Below are 13,774 nucleotides of genomic sequence, written 5' to 3'. Positions count from 1 at the left end.
ATATACGATACTGTATTGTTAACTTTAGTCACCATGTTGTACATTAGATGTCCGGAACTTAATTCATCTCATGACTGGGAGTTTATACCTTTGGACCACCAAAGGTCTCTCCATTTCCCCTCACCTGCCCTCAGAACCCTGGTAACTACCATTCTACCCTTGGTTTCTACTGTATACTCTTCCTTCACTTGCCAATTGTGGTTGATCTTGTAGCAAGAAAAGTTATTAAGCTTTCCTGTTAATTCTACTAATTTGCTTGTAGATACTTCTTCATTTTCTGCAAAGGCATGGAGATAAGAATGAGCGCCTACCTCCCAGGACTGTTGTGAGGATAATAAGGATAATGATGACGATTGCTAGCAATAAATGAACACCTACTGTTTTTCAAGAGTTCTCCTCCTTCCAAAAGAACCACTTTCAAAAGTGGAATGAAACACAGGCTGTAGTGTCATATTGTCCTCAGCTTCTTGGATGTAAATGTAGTCAGAAAACCTAGAAGCTCAGGAGGATGAATTGCTGGCCCTGGTGAGTATTTATGATGGAGATGCATTTGCAAAAAAAAACCAAAAAACAAAAAACAAAAAACAAAAAAAACAAGAATCCCTCCAAGGTGGAGACACCAGGATCTACTTAGACTTTTCACAAAATCTGAAGGCATTTTTGAGCGCTATTTGCTTCTGCAAACACTTAGACAACCTGCTGTAAGAACACCATGACAGCGTGGTCCTGTTTGCTTGGACGGAATTTCTTTCTTTCTTCTTTTCTTTTTTTTTTTAATGTTTGTTTATTTTTGAGAGAGAGACAGAGACAGAGGGCGAGCGGGGGGAGGGCAGAGAGAGGGAGACACAGAATCCGAGGCAGGCTCCAGGCTCCGAACTGTCCACACAGAGGACACGGGGCTCAAACTCACGAATCATGAGATCATGACCCGAGCGGAAATCCGAGGCTTCACCCAACTGAGCCCCCCAGGCACCCTGCCCAGATGCAATTTCTTAAGGAAGAGACCCTAGCTGAATATTGTCTCTCCTTTTGACCTCAAGATGGGTTCTCAGAAAAAAGTGCAGAGGGTAGCTCAAGCCTCTTTGGAGGACCTGCCAGACCTGATATAAGCAAGAGGAAGTTGTGGGTGAGAGCCCCACACAGGATGTGGAATCACGGTTGAGTCTGAGCCAGGAAATCTTGGACTTGGATCAAGCTCAGCAGATAAAATGCTTTAATGGTAACTTGTTCCTGTGCAATATCTGTTTGTGTGAGAAGGTGGGTGGTGAATGAGTGAATGCATGTACTTTTGGAAGTGCAGGCATGCGTACTTCAAAGGCTGTCCGAAAGACTACTTTGAAATCCAGATCAGAGATGGCCAAGTTCAATGCCTCAACTGCCCAGGACCCAGGTGCCCTTTGGTGGCCACTCTGGGTCAGGTCAAAGAACTAGTAGAAGCAGAGTTATTTTCCCGTTACGATCGCCCTCCCCTCCAGCCACCGCGGACTCGATGGCAGATGGGATGTCATGTTGCCAGCTACCTGAAATGTGGGAGCTTGGCTGCACAATGGACATCTTCCCTGGCTGCAACTTTGCTTTCTGTATCTTGTTCAGGCTGACGCTACCATATGGGATCTCTCAACATAAGGTGACTGCAGAAAAATTAAGTTTTATGAAATGAGTACTTGCAAGCAGGCGAGGCCAGTAAAAGACTTTTGGAACAGAGGTGTGGTAAGAAGGCACTGGAAGAGATGGAAAGTAAGAAGTGACGAGAAAAGAATTAAAAAACCTGCCTGTGTTGTGAGACTCCCATGGAGAAATTAGATGGATATAACAAGATGGCTTGGATGCAATGTTTCTGTTGGGTTGAGTTCTTTCTCTAGAGCAGGCCCTTATGAACACTTCACTGATCCTGATTCCCCATGTCTTAACTGGTTGTAACAGTTAACACAGGCTGTGGATGTTAATGGAGATATTTGGGAAGATGAGATTGAAGACTGGTTACCTCCTACTGCACAAGATGTGAAAGTGAAATAGTTTAGCTTAGTTTTATTAAATACGCAAAGTAACTTTGTAGAAGTTTTAGGGGGCCATTCATTCACTCTTCCTATGTAAAAGATATGGAAGAACAAGGTTTATATTTTCATATGGTATTACTTATTTAGGCACATTCATACATTTTTCAATGAGCATAATTGGGAAAATTATAAGCCGTAAGTCTCAGCAAATGAAAACTGGATCTCAAACATAAATAGTACAATGTGTCCCAAACTTTGAGTAGTTAAAAATTAAATTTTTATTGGGTGAAGGGGAGTGGGAGATACAGGCTTCCAGTGAATTAATAAGTCACGGCAATAAAAGGTACAGCATAAAGAATACAGTCAATGTAATAGTGTTGTATGGGGACAGACGCACTTGTGCTGAGCACGGCATAACGTCTAAACTTGTCGAATCACTATGTTGTGCACCTGAAACTAATGTAACACTGTGCGTCAACTACATTCAAATAAAAATAAATAAATAAAAATTAAATATTTGTTTTCTTCCCCAAGCGTTAGGTAATGAGATGGGGTCATGAGTTAGACATATCGACCTGCTTTGCCTCTGAGAAGCATCCCTCTAATATATTTTATGTGAGCCCCTTTGGTACTACTTAAAATGGAGGTGGGTAAGAAGCCTTATTCAAATTGTGCTGAGAACCTCATCTCATTTGTTCCATGTGACGTCCCTTCCAACCTAGATTTCTGCTAAATTAGTTCTCTTTGGAGGGAGCCCTTTATTCTATAACTGACTGGATGGCCTGGCTTCATTTTGATCTACTGCTTTTCAGAATAGAAATTTATAGATAATTAAAAAAAAATATTTTAATATCCATAAACCTGTGAGTCACTTCTTATTTCTTAGTGGTGCATAGTCCCTGGTTTTGAGTCAAGTCTACAATTTAATGAGAGTGGCTCAGAAGAAGTTCAACCCCATTCATCTTTCCTGGGAAGCCTAGATTCAGAACAATTTGTCCCTTTGCTGTCTTTTGTTCTATATTCTCTCCCTTTAACCTCACCCTACCTTCTGTTGGTAAGGACAATTTTAATATTATTTCCAGCAGCACAAAGTTCCATTACCTCTGCTAGAATAGGACAAAACCTATTATATTCTCGAGCTAAACTTTTTTTTATCTGCTTTTTTATCCTGTCTGCATCACTGTAGTTCCAATCTTAACTTTCTGAATTCTTTTTAAAAGTTGCTTTTTAATGAACTATAGGGATTTGGCTTCCTACTTTTTTTTTACAATAGCAGTGTCTTTTTTTGGGGGGGGGTGGTAATTTGGGCCCGGTACTTAGATCTCTATTGGGGGTTTTGTTTGCTTTTTGAAAAATTGCCTTTCCTTATGGTTTGATGAGTGCCTTGGTAGCAAAATAAAGATTTTTTTGAGAACGAGGAGAATTCAGCTACATCCATGAACATGTTCTTTTTTTCTATCCCATCCCTGAAAATTGGGGAATCATTTTTTAACCATTTTATGGGTGTATATGCAAAGAATCTGCAAGAACTGTGTCTAGATTGTTAGCAAGGATACTTAATCTTAAAAATAAAAACAATTTCTAAAAATTGTCATTAAAAAAAGACAGAACAGATGTAAGCTTTGCTCTATGGAAGCCACCAAACATCTCCATCTTTTTTCCCTGCTAGCAGAGAGGAGCTGAAGGAGGAGGGTCCTGGAAGCAGAGGGCAGACCTCTGTCTTGTTGAGGCTGGGTAGAGAATGCAGTGAGATTGTGACACCAAAGCAGGGAAGCACGGTCAACTTTCGTGAGTCCTTCCCGGGGTTGACCAGCAGGCCAGCTGCTGAGCAAGCTGCAGTTCAGGGTTATTTGGAGATCTATCAGAACTTAGAAGCACAGAACCCCTGGCACTGAGGTATTCATAATCCATCCTTGGGTAAAGCCAAAGAGAAACATTATTCCTTCCCTTTCCTGTACTTCACTTTTGCTTAAGCAAGCTCACTTGCCCCATTAAAAGAGAATCGCAGAAACTACGATAAAGAGGTGATGTTGCCTATTCACTTTCCATTTACCCAATTTATTAGTTTGGGCACTGAGTATCTCTGTGTCCCTAGCAGCAGATGCAAGGCCAGATCTAGCCCAAGGGCTAGCAAATACAAATTAGTAAGTAGTGAGAAGGTTGGATTGTGGGGGACTTTGAACACCAGATTAATGAATTTAGATTTTAGGCATAGCCTACAAAGTCCCAACATCAAGGGGAAAAATGTAGTCCAGTGGAAAGAGCATGGGCTTTGGAGCCATATAGAGTATAGAATGTGAGCCTTGGTCCTGCTGTTTAACAAGGGCCATAAAACAAAGGGCCCTTTGAGAGCAGTTGGATGTATTTTCTTATTCTTAACCAACTCAAACCAAAGCAACATTTATACAGTAACAGCCAAGCAAAATAGAAGACTGCATCAACAATTTATAAAAATTGACAAATGGTTTGGATATTACTAGAATGGTTAAGTGGGAAGACTGTGCTTCCACGTGATCACTGGTAACATGGAAAAATGCTTTTGATTTTCATGAGTTGACCTTATATCCAGCAAACCTGTTGAACTCTCTTCTGAATTCTCTTAGTTTGTTCTTTGATTGATTCTGTTGGTTTCTCCAGGTAAGGGGTTGTCTCATCTGCAAGTAATGACGATTATATCTCCACCTTTTCCGTCCTTGCACCTATTTCTTATTTTTCCTAATAGCATGGGCCATGTTCTCCCTTGTTACAGTAAACATTTGCACTGTTTCCTTCCAGTTCTAAATGGAATGTATCCAAAATTCCTTGTTTAAATATAACATTCTCCCCAAGAGTTTGACCTTTAGTCTTTAGCATGTTTAGTGAGTTCTTTTCTTCTAATTTCTTAGGATCTTCTACTATAGTTAGTTTTTTTTTTTTTAATTTTTTTTTTAACGTTTATTTATATTTGAGACAGAGAGAGACAGAGCATGAACGGGGGAGGGGCAGAGAGAGAGGGAGACACAGAATCGGAAGCAGGCTCCAGGCTCTGAGCCATCAGCCCAGAGCCTGACGCGGGGCTGGAACTCACGGATCGCGAGATCGTGACCCAGGCTGAAGTCGGACGGTCAACCGACTGAGCCACCCAGGCGCCCCTATAGTTAGTTTTTTTAATTTATAAAATACTTTCTCTGTATCATTTAAGGTAATCCTATAATCCTTTTCTGTTTATTAACAGAGAATTACATTGTTAGGTTTTCTGATATTATATCATCCTCACAATTTTCGATCAACCCTAATTAATCATAGTATATTTTTAACATATTCTTAAGTTTGATTATCTACGAATTTCATTTGCAATTCAAGCACATACATACAAAGGAAATATGGCCTATTGTTTTTCTGTTCTTTATCGTTGTCTGTGTTTGAAATCAAGATAATACCTCCTAAAATCATCTGGGCAGCTCTTACATTTCCTCTATTTTCCGGAACATCTTGTGTAAGACAGGAATTAATTGCTCCCTTAAAGTTTGCAAGATCTGAGATGACCATCTAACTCAACCATAATTAACGAATGCAAAAAGGACACATTTGAGAATAAAGGAAAGCATTATTAATAATTATGCTAGGGCGAAAGAGTGTGAACAAGGATGGTTTTAAGCAAAACAAACTAGAACTCAGTGTTAATACTTTATGAGCATGAGACTTAGTGGGAGGAGAGCCTTCTGAGCACCATGCCAATGTCTTCATGCTTGGTTGATCTATTCAGGTTTATATTTCTTCCATTATTACTCTTGATAGATTGCTTTTCTTTGAAGTATTTTTAAAATTTATTATGCATTTTTGTTCATCCTAGAGCAAAGTGTCCTGGAAAGCTGGCCTGCCCAAACCATCGTATGTGATTTTTATATCCCTTCAACCTCTTTCAATCTAGCACGGTCCCCATTTTGTCACACACTGACTTGTTGAAGGCACTGGGCCCATTGTTCTTATGGTGACCCCTCCTCTGTTTTGTCTGGTATTCTTCAGCCTGTTCACCAATATATCACATCAATATGAGGTTGGTTCTAATGGTTTTATTGAATCAAAGTAATATTTTTTGCAAAAATGCCTCAGAGGTGAAGCTCTGTTCTTGATATTGCAACACATCAGGGATCACTTAATATCTGCCTGTCACTCAGTGTTCAGATTCACAGCCGGATTAAAGTGATGAGTGTCTGATCTTTTTATCGGACAGTGCTGGTTTCCCCCTTTTATATTGCAATTAATCCATATGTGCTTCTTTTCCTATACAAATGTGTCATCCCATGTCAATCACACACCTAATGGATTTAACACAAATTATAGTCCTTGCCTGAGTCAATAAACTCCTTAGGATTTTCAGGATACAACTCAGTAAAATAGAACTTTCCCTCATCAACTAGAGCTACTTGATAACTAGAAATATAGCTCCTACTGGAGAGGCAGGATGACTACATAATGAATTCAAATTAGTTACTGGTGTTCAAAGTAAGAAGTTTGCTTTGTGGCTGCCTCAAAGGGTGACATATGAGTCTTTCTGGTTATCCATCCTCTGAATATCATTAGGCAATTATGTCTTTTCATTGATTCAGTGTATTTCAATCCATTATATTTGGCATGATGTTTGATGCCCAGATTATCATCACTTTAGGAAGCAGACATTTCTTCCAGCAGGAGCCTGTGTCCTTTTACATGCCTCATACTTTTTATTTTATTTATTTTATTTTTTTATATATATTTTTTAACGTTTATTTTATTTTTGAGACAGAGAGAGACAGAGCATGAACGGGAGAGGGGCAGAGAGAGAGGGAGACACAGAATCAGAAGCAGGCTCCAGGCTCTGAGCCGTCAGCCCAGAGCCCGATGCGGGGCTCGAACTCACAGACCGTGAGATCGTGACCTGAGCTGAAGTCGGACGCTTAACCGACTGAGCCACCCAGGCGCCCCGCCTCATACTTTTTAAAATATTGAAATAAAACTATAAATATTTATTAGTGTCTTAAATAAGTTCAAATAACAGGTATGATAACTAGTGCAATTTCAAAATAGTGATGAGCATAAGTGATATCTCAGCATATATACAACATCTTTAATATATGATTATTTTTCTTTCTTTTGGTGGTAAAGTCAGAGGAATAACTAATACTAGTGAATTTATTGTCCACATTCATAAATCAAGGAAATGCTTAAATTTCAATTAGAGCTTTTTTGACAATAAAGACATTATTTCTCCATTCATGTTTATATAGCCCTCAATTTATGAACATGTACTAGTGGGAAAAACTTTGGCCTCGTAGTGAAAACAAATGGTTTGGCAACCTAGGGCTTTCTCGGTCTCTATCCCAGCTTCACTGAGATATAACGGACATATAGCACTGTATTCGTTTAAGGAGTAAAACGTAATGATTTGATATATGTATATATTGCAAAATAATTACCACAATAAGTTTAGTTAACATCCATCACCTCACAGACACAATGTTTTTTCTTGTGATGAGAACTTTTAAGATTCACTCTCTTAGCAACTTTCAAGTGTACAATACTCTGTTGTTAACTATAGTCACTCTGCTCTACGTTAGGTCCCCAGAACTTATTCATCTTATAACTGGAAGTTTGAACCTTTTGACCACCTTTACCCATTTTTCCCACCTGCACCCTCCACTCCTGGCAACCACCAATCTGTTCCCTGTTTCTGTAAGTCCAGTTTAGATTCTACATATGAATGAGATCTTACAGTACTTATCTTTGTCTGACTTAGTTCACTTAGCATGATGCCTTCAAGATTTCTCCATGTTGTTGCAAATGGCAGGACTTCCTCCTTTTTATGGCAGAATAATATTCCAAATATATATTGGAATATTATTACATGTAGTATAACATAATATTATATATATGTATGCCATATATATATATATATCTCACATATATATATATATATATATATATATATATATATATCACATTTGTTCATCCATTGATGGACACTTAGGTGGTTTCCAAGTCTTAACTATTGTAAATAATGCCATAATGACCTGTTATTTTTTAAAACTTCCATGATTTCAGCACAAGAAAATATCCTTTGCTCACCTTGTATGTTCCCAGTACTAGATAAAGATTCAGCTGTTTCTCTAAGACGCCTAGATTCCTTTTAGTAAAGAGCTGACTTCGAGGCCAACATCTGGGCATTAGGCTCACTGCCAATAGGATGCTATTGTTTCTAGTAATTTCAGTTGATAAAACTAAGAGTTAGATTTTTTTTTTAAGGAAAAGATTTTTTTTGAAGTAAACTCTACCCCCAAAGTGGGGGTCTAACTCACCTGCCCCATGATCCCAAGATCAAGAGTCACATGCTCTACCAACTAAGCCAGCCAGGTACCCCTAAAAGAGTTATATTTTAAATGCCTGTGAGGTTTTTGGGTATTTTTTTGTAGCCACTTAAATTTGGATCTCTAGAGCCCTCCAAAAAGCCGTATCATTCAATCAGAAAAGCAAATAAAAGTAGCCCCTAATTCATGCCTACAACATAATCAGAAGAGAGACTCAGATGTTATTAATCCATTGAAATGTGTTGAGATTTTCCCACTATGTCATGATATTTTATAAATGTTCTGTCTATACTTGAAAATAATATTGTTAGGATGTGGTGTTCTACATGTGTATATTAGCTCTATCTTATTAAGTAGTACTTATTAACTTGATTGTTTATAATATCAATTACTGAGAAAGGTGGTTTTTAAATCTCTCACTTTAATTGTAGATTCATCAATTTCCATATTTCTGGTTATTTTTATACACATATATCCCTATGGTGTATTATTAGATACAAGAATATGTTTGAAAACATATTTTGCTATGCAGTGATCCTTTGTACCTCAGCAATGCTTTTTCCCTCGAAATCTATTTTTTCTAATACTAATTGAGCTAAAAAAGCTTTCTTTGGCTTAGTATTCACTTGGAAATCTTTGTGTCTTCTTTTCCTTTCAATCTTTCTTTACCTTTTCATATCAAATACGCATCTCCTAATTTATACACAAATTTAATTCTATCTTGTTTGCTTTTGGTTCCCCCAAAGAGTATTGTTGTGTTTTATAAGTGAATGATTGCTTGTATTTGCCACGTATTTTATAAATATCATACTTTTTGTCCTTCCGGAATCTCAGACCTTCTGCCTGAAGCATGTCCTTTAGAATGCCCTTTCATGAGACCTTATTACAGCACATTCTTCCCATTTTTGCTTGTCTAAAAATGTCTACAGTACATCTTCATTCTTAAATACCAACTTCACTACATACAGATATCTGTGTGATGGCTATTGTAGTTTCAGCATTGCCTGTGACCTACTAAATGCCCTTCAGAAGGTCACTTTCCTCTCTGGGGCCCAGTTTGACTGTGTTTCATCTTCTTCACAAGAAGATGACAGTAATGGTGGTCATTACTGTCATACTGAAGCCTGGCACGAAAAAAAAAAAAAATCCAACCAAGTAAATGAGGATCTAATTGGTTTTATTAAGCAATTTATGAATCAAGCAATCCCATCTAGCAAACAGAAGGGAGCTCTGACGAGTTGTACAAAATGGAAGGCTTTTATAGGAAAGAATGTAGGGCAAGGAAGTTATTAGCAAAAGAAGAGAAAGGATTGTTGTAGGCTATCCCTTTCTGTGGGGAGTGGGGGAGAACTAGGGGTCTTATCATGCAGATTACCTCATCTTCCTTTATGTGGAGGGGTGGGGGTGGTTTAGGGATGGAGAGGGCCTTGTGACAGATGACCTCATTGGTGCTGACAAAACAATTCCTGACTGGCCAGTTAAGACTGCATTTCTGTGGCAGGCTGAAACTGCCATTGTGTTAGTATGACAGTAATGGTGGCCATTCAAAAATAACCATTGACCAATGGCCATCTCCAATAAGCAGAGAGTTGAGGAGGGGCTAAGAAAGAAGAGAAAGGAAAGGAGAGGGTGGGGGAATGGTTATGTTGACTCTGAATAGTGGAAGGCTGTGAGAAACTTCCCCCAAGGTGCCCTTCTGGAAATGCTTCAAGAGGCGCCTCCTCTGAACCTACCAGCCCTGTTTCTTCTTCTACCCAACCTCCAAATTCTTATGCTTGAACCAGTCAGTGCCTGTGAAGTTCCCACCCAAGTAATTTCGGAAATTATGGGGAAAAGCCACTAGACACTTTTCATTCTGAGGAGGTAATTGAATTCCATTCCAGTAGACCCAGATTCACCCCAGTTACATGGATCCACTTAGGATAAGGCCAGTCAAGACCCAGGTTCAACCCAAGTGCAAACGAATCCTCCGTTCTGATCACTCACACCATCACTCAGACTAAGCCAAAGGTCAGACTCAATCCTAAATCCAACTTCCAACCCCACTCTACCCTGGGTCTACTCAGATTTAGCCTTAAGCTAACCACAACCTAACTGTACCACCAATAGCCCCAACATAGCCCATTACCCTGCCTAATTCCCACACGTAGGTTCATCTGGCCTTAAATTTCATCCTCTATCCAGACCATCCAAATCATTAACTTCCCTACTACAACTGTCCACCTAAGATGTCCTGAACCCTCTTCCCAATATCTCCCCCACTGTTCACCCCAATCCATCTGTCCAGGTCCAGAGCAGTCCCTCAGAGATCCCTGTCTCTCCCCAACTTGGACTCAGTCTCTTTACCCTAGCCCTTCATCTAAGTGCATATTGTATCAGTCTTGTATCAGTCAGAGCCCTATCACTTGTTTTTACGGAAGGAATTTAATACTTAAACATACCATGACTGTTATGGTAAATTAATTAATATTAACTAATTTAATATTAACTTTAACATAAAGAATCACGAACGAGGCAATTTAAGAACTGAAAAAATTAGGACACAAAGCTATCACAGAGATAGGAACTTCAGGAATCAGCCACTATGGCTGGGGCAACAAGAAAAGAGATGGCAAGTGTTAAAACTTAGGAACTTGGAGGAAGGGGCCCATCGAGCTGAAACCCAGACTTCTGAGCAAAGAGCTCTGCTCAGCGAGAGCTGCTTTCTCCGTGAGGCACAATGAAGCTGGCTCTGTAAATACTCGAATATTGCAGATTGGACCCAGCTACGGCTAAGGAAATGCACTGCCGATGCCAGAGTGAAGAAAGAGCAAGGCTGGGCAGTGCTGGTGGCGAGGACGGGAAACCCTTAGGAAGCAAACAGGATGTGGGCGCTTTCCTCCCCGAGCCTCGCAGTGTCCCTCTAGCACCCCCTATTGGCAGAGCCTAACGAAGCGACTGCAAAGAAAGCCTGCGTTGTGCAGGGCGCTGGCGTCAGCGTTACAAAAAGGGCCACGGTCGGTTGGATTTGGAGCTGAGACAACAGGTAACCGCATAATAAGTGGCCCACGTATCAGTGCCAGCCTGGACTTAAGACCCCTGCCTGAGCCTCCTACCATTCGAGCACTGCGGCCCCAGTCTCTTAAATCTACCTTGGCAGAAAAGGGCCGGAAAGAGATATTGACAAGAAATGAACATGGGGGCAAATTCACCAAGATGCCTGAAACCAGTGTCAAAGAGAAACCCAGAGGCCCCAAAATGGAATCTCTTCTGCTAAGCCACGTCACCAAACCAGGGCTCAATACCTAACCTAATGGCAGTTTCAGCCTCCCCCAGAAATGCAGTCTTAACTAGTCAGTCTGGAATTTTTTTTTGTCCGCACCAATGAAGTCATCTGTCACAGGGCCCTCTCCATTCCTAACCCGCCACCCCTACCCCATTCAAAGTTTTATCTGCATGATAAAACCCCTTGTTCTCCCCCACTCCCCACAAAAAGGGATACAGCCTACAACGGCCCTCTCTTTTCTTTTGCTAATAACTTCCTTGCCCTACACTCTTTCCTATAAAAACCTTCTGTTTTGTACAACTCCTCAGAGCTCCCTTCTATTTGCTAGATGGGATGTCATAAATTGCTTAATAAAACCAATTAGATACTCAGATTTACTTGGCTGGGTTTTGTTTTTTCATGCCAGGCTACAGTTGTTGGCTATCCTCATGTAAGTTCGGTATCCTAAAACAAGGCCAGGACCACAGCACCCCCGAGAGTCCTCCATTATCTGAGTTCTGTGGACCAGAGATCAGGATACGAAGCTCCGTGGCTGCAGGGTTCCAGAAGTGGGTGGCTAGTTCATGAAGGATGGAAAATTGTTTTTGCGGCAGGGCTGAGCTCTGACAATGTTAGCCAAAGCAGGGTGGCTTTTAGTCAGCCATGCAGACAGGGAGCGAACTTGCCTGAAGTTGACCTAGCGGGCTGACAACATTTAACACATGTCCCGGCTAGACACAGAGTGAGTTAGTGGATACTGGCCAGCACCCATAACAAAAGTGGGCCTTCCCTCCTAGTAAGACAAACGGGCAAATTCCAACCACTGGCCTTTGTGTGCAAGACACATTGGATTTGTTTTTTTAAGAAAAGGAAACTTGAAAATAATTAACTATCCGTGTCCTCTTGGCTCCCATGGGCACGAAGAAGGCGGAGAGGTGGGAATAAAAACAGAGGGAACAAAGGAAGCAAGGGAAAGAGGAAACTGAGAAGGTCAATCAGTATTTATCAAGCAACTAGTTTGTGTCAGGCTCTGTCCTAAACAACAATTGGTGCAATAGTTACAGATAGAGATAAGGAAATGGAAGTTCCAACCCGGTTGTTAACTTTCCCAAGGACATCAGCGGCTGAGAACCAGGAGGAGAACGCAGAATTATCTGAAGTCTTAAACAAAGTCCATTTTCCTTTTTTTTTAATTTTTTTTTTTTAACGTTTATTATTTTTGAGACAGAGAGAGACAGAGCATGAATGGGGAGGGTCAGAGAGAGAGGGAGACACAGAATCCGAAACAGGCTCCAAGCTCTGAGTGGTCAGCACAGAGCCCGACGCGGGGCTCGAACTCACGGACCACGAGATTATGACCTGAGCTGAAGTCGGACGCTTAGCTGACTGAGCCACCCAGGCGCCCCAACAAAGTCCATTTTCTTCACAGACACCGGGTGGCATGGAAGCCAGTAGAAGAGATATTTATCAAATGATATTGTTGAATCGATATTTTCTTAACGGCCACTATTAATTTAAACATAGCCAGTTTTTGGTTTAGATGAGAAACCTGGGGGGTTGTTTTCCTCATTTGTTTCATCTCATGAGAGGAGTTGGAAGATCCAGTGATCCCCTGGGGCGTTTTATCTGTAAGGGAAGATAAAATATGACAAATATAATAAATAGGACAACCAATTGGAATCACAGACCTCAAGGAAGTTACAGCTAATTTCTTGGGGCATAACGATAAAGCCTGGGTGGTTTACAAAACTGCTTTGTTAGCATTAATCTTCATCAGAATGGTTTTATCAAATTGGATCTTGTCTCCTTCCCTAGCAGACTGCATGGGAGGAGGGAACATTTTCTTCTTATCTTGTTGAAATTTACTTCACCAACAGTGAGTAGGAGTTAGAGTTTGAGGACAGGTGCTGAAATCTCAATGAGTAATAAGAGGGGGAAGGAGAAGCCAGTTCAAAACTTCCAGACAGACGAAGAGAGTTTTTAACAAATAAGATATGGAGGATGTAATGTTTTACACATAAAATTCTCCTCTTTATTGCCATTAAGTGACACTTCGAATTTGAGGTTTCAGAAGGTGCCTTAGCCCCTTTGTCCAGGAGATCTTTTTCTAGAATGCACCACCCCTTTTTTTTCTTTTTTCTTTGTTTGTTTGTTTGTTTGTTTGTTTCTTCCTAGTAAGTTCTACCCCAAACATGGGGCTGGAACTCACA

At 40.4% G+C, this 13,774-nt stretch overlaps 1 pseudogene; it reads left to right on the top strand.

Annotated features, from left to right (window-relative positions):
• The first annotated feature begins 477 nt into the window (after nucleotides 1-477).
• Nucleotides 478-4,826, top strand: LOC101088232 (annotated as a pseudogene).
• Nucleotides 4,827-13,774: the final 8,948 nt, after the last annotated feature.

This window comes from Felis catus, chromosome A3 (genome assembly GCF_018350175.1).
Source record: "Felis catus isolate Fca126 chromosome A3, F.catus_Fca126_mat1.0, whole genome shotgun sequence".
In the NCBI taxonomy this organism is placed as follows: Eukaryota; Metazoa; Chordata; class Mammalia; order Carnivora; family Felidae; genus Felis; species Felis catus.
Note: the sequence above shows the minus strand (reverse complement) of the source record. Positions and strands in the feature narration are given on the sequence as shown.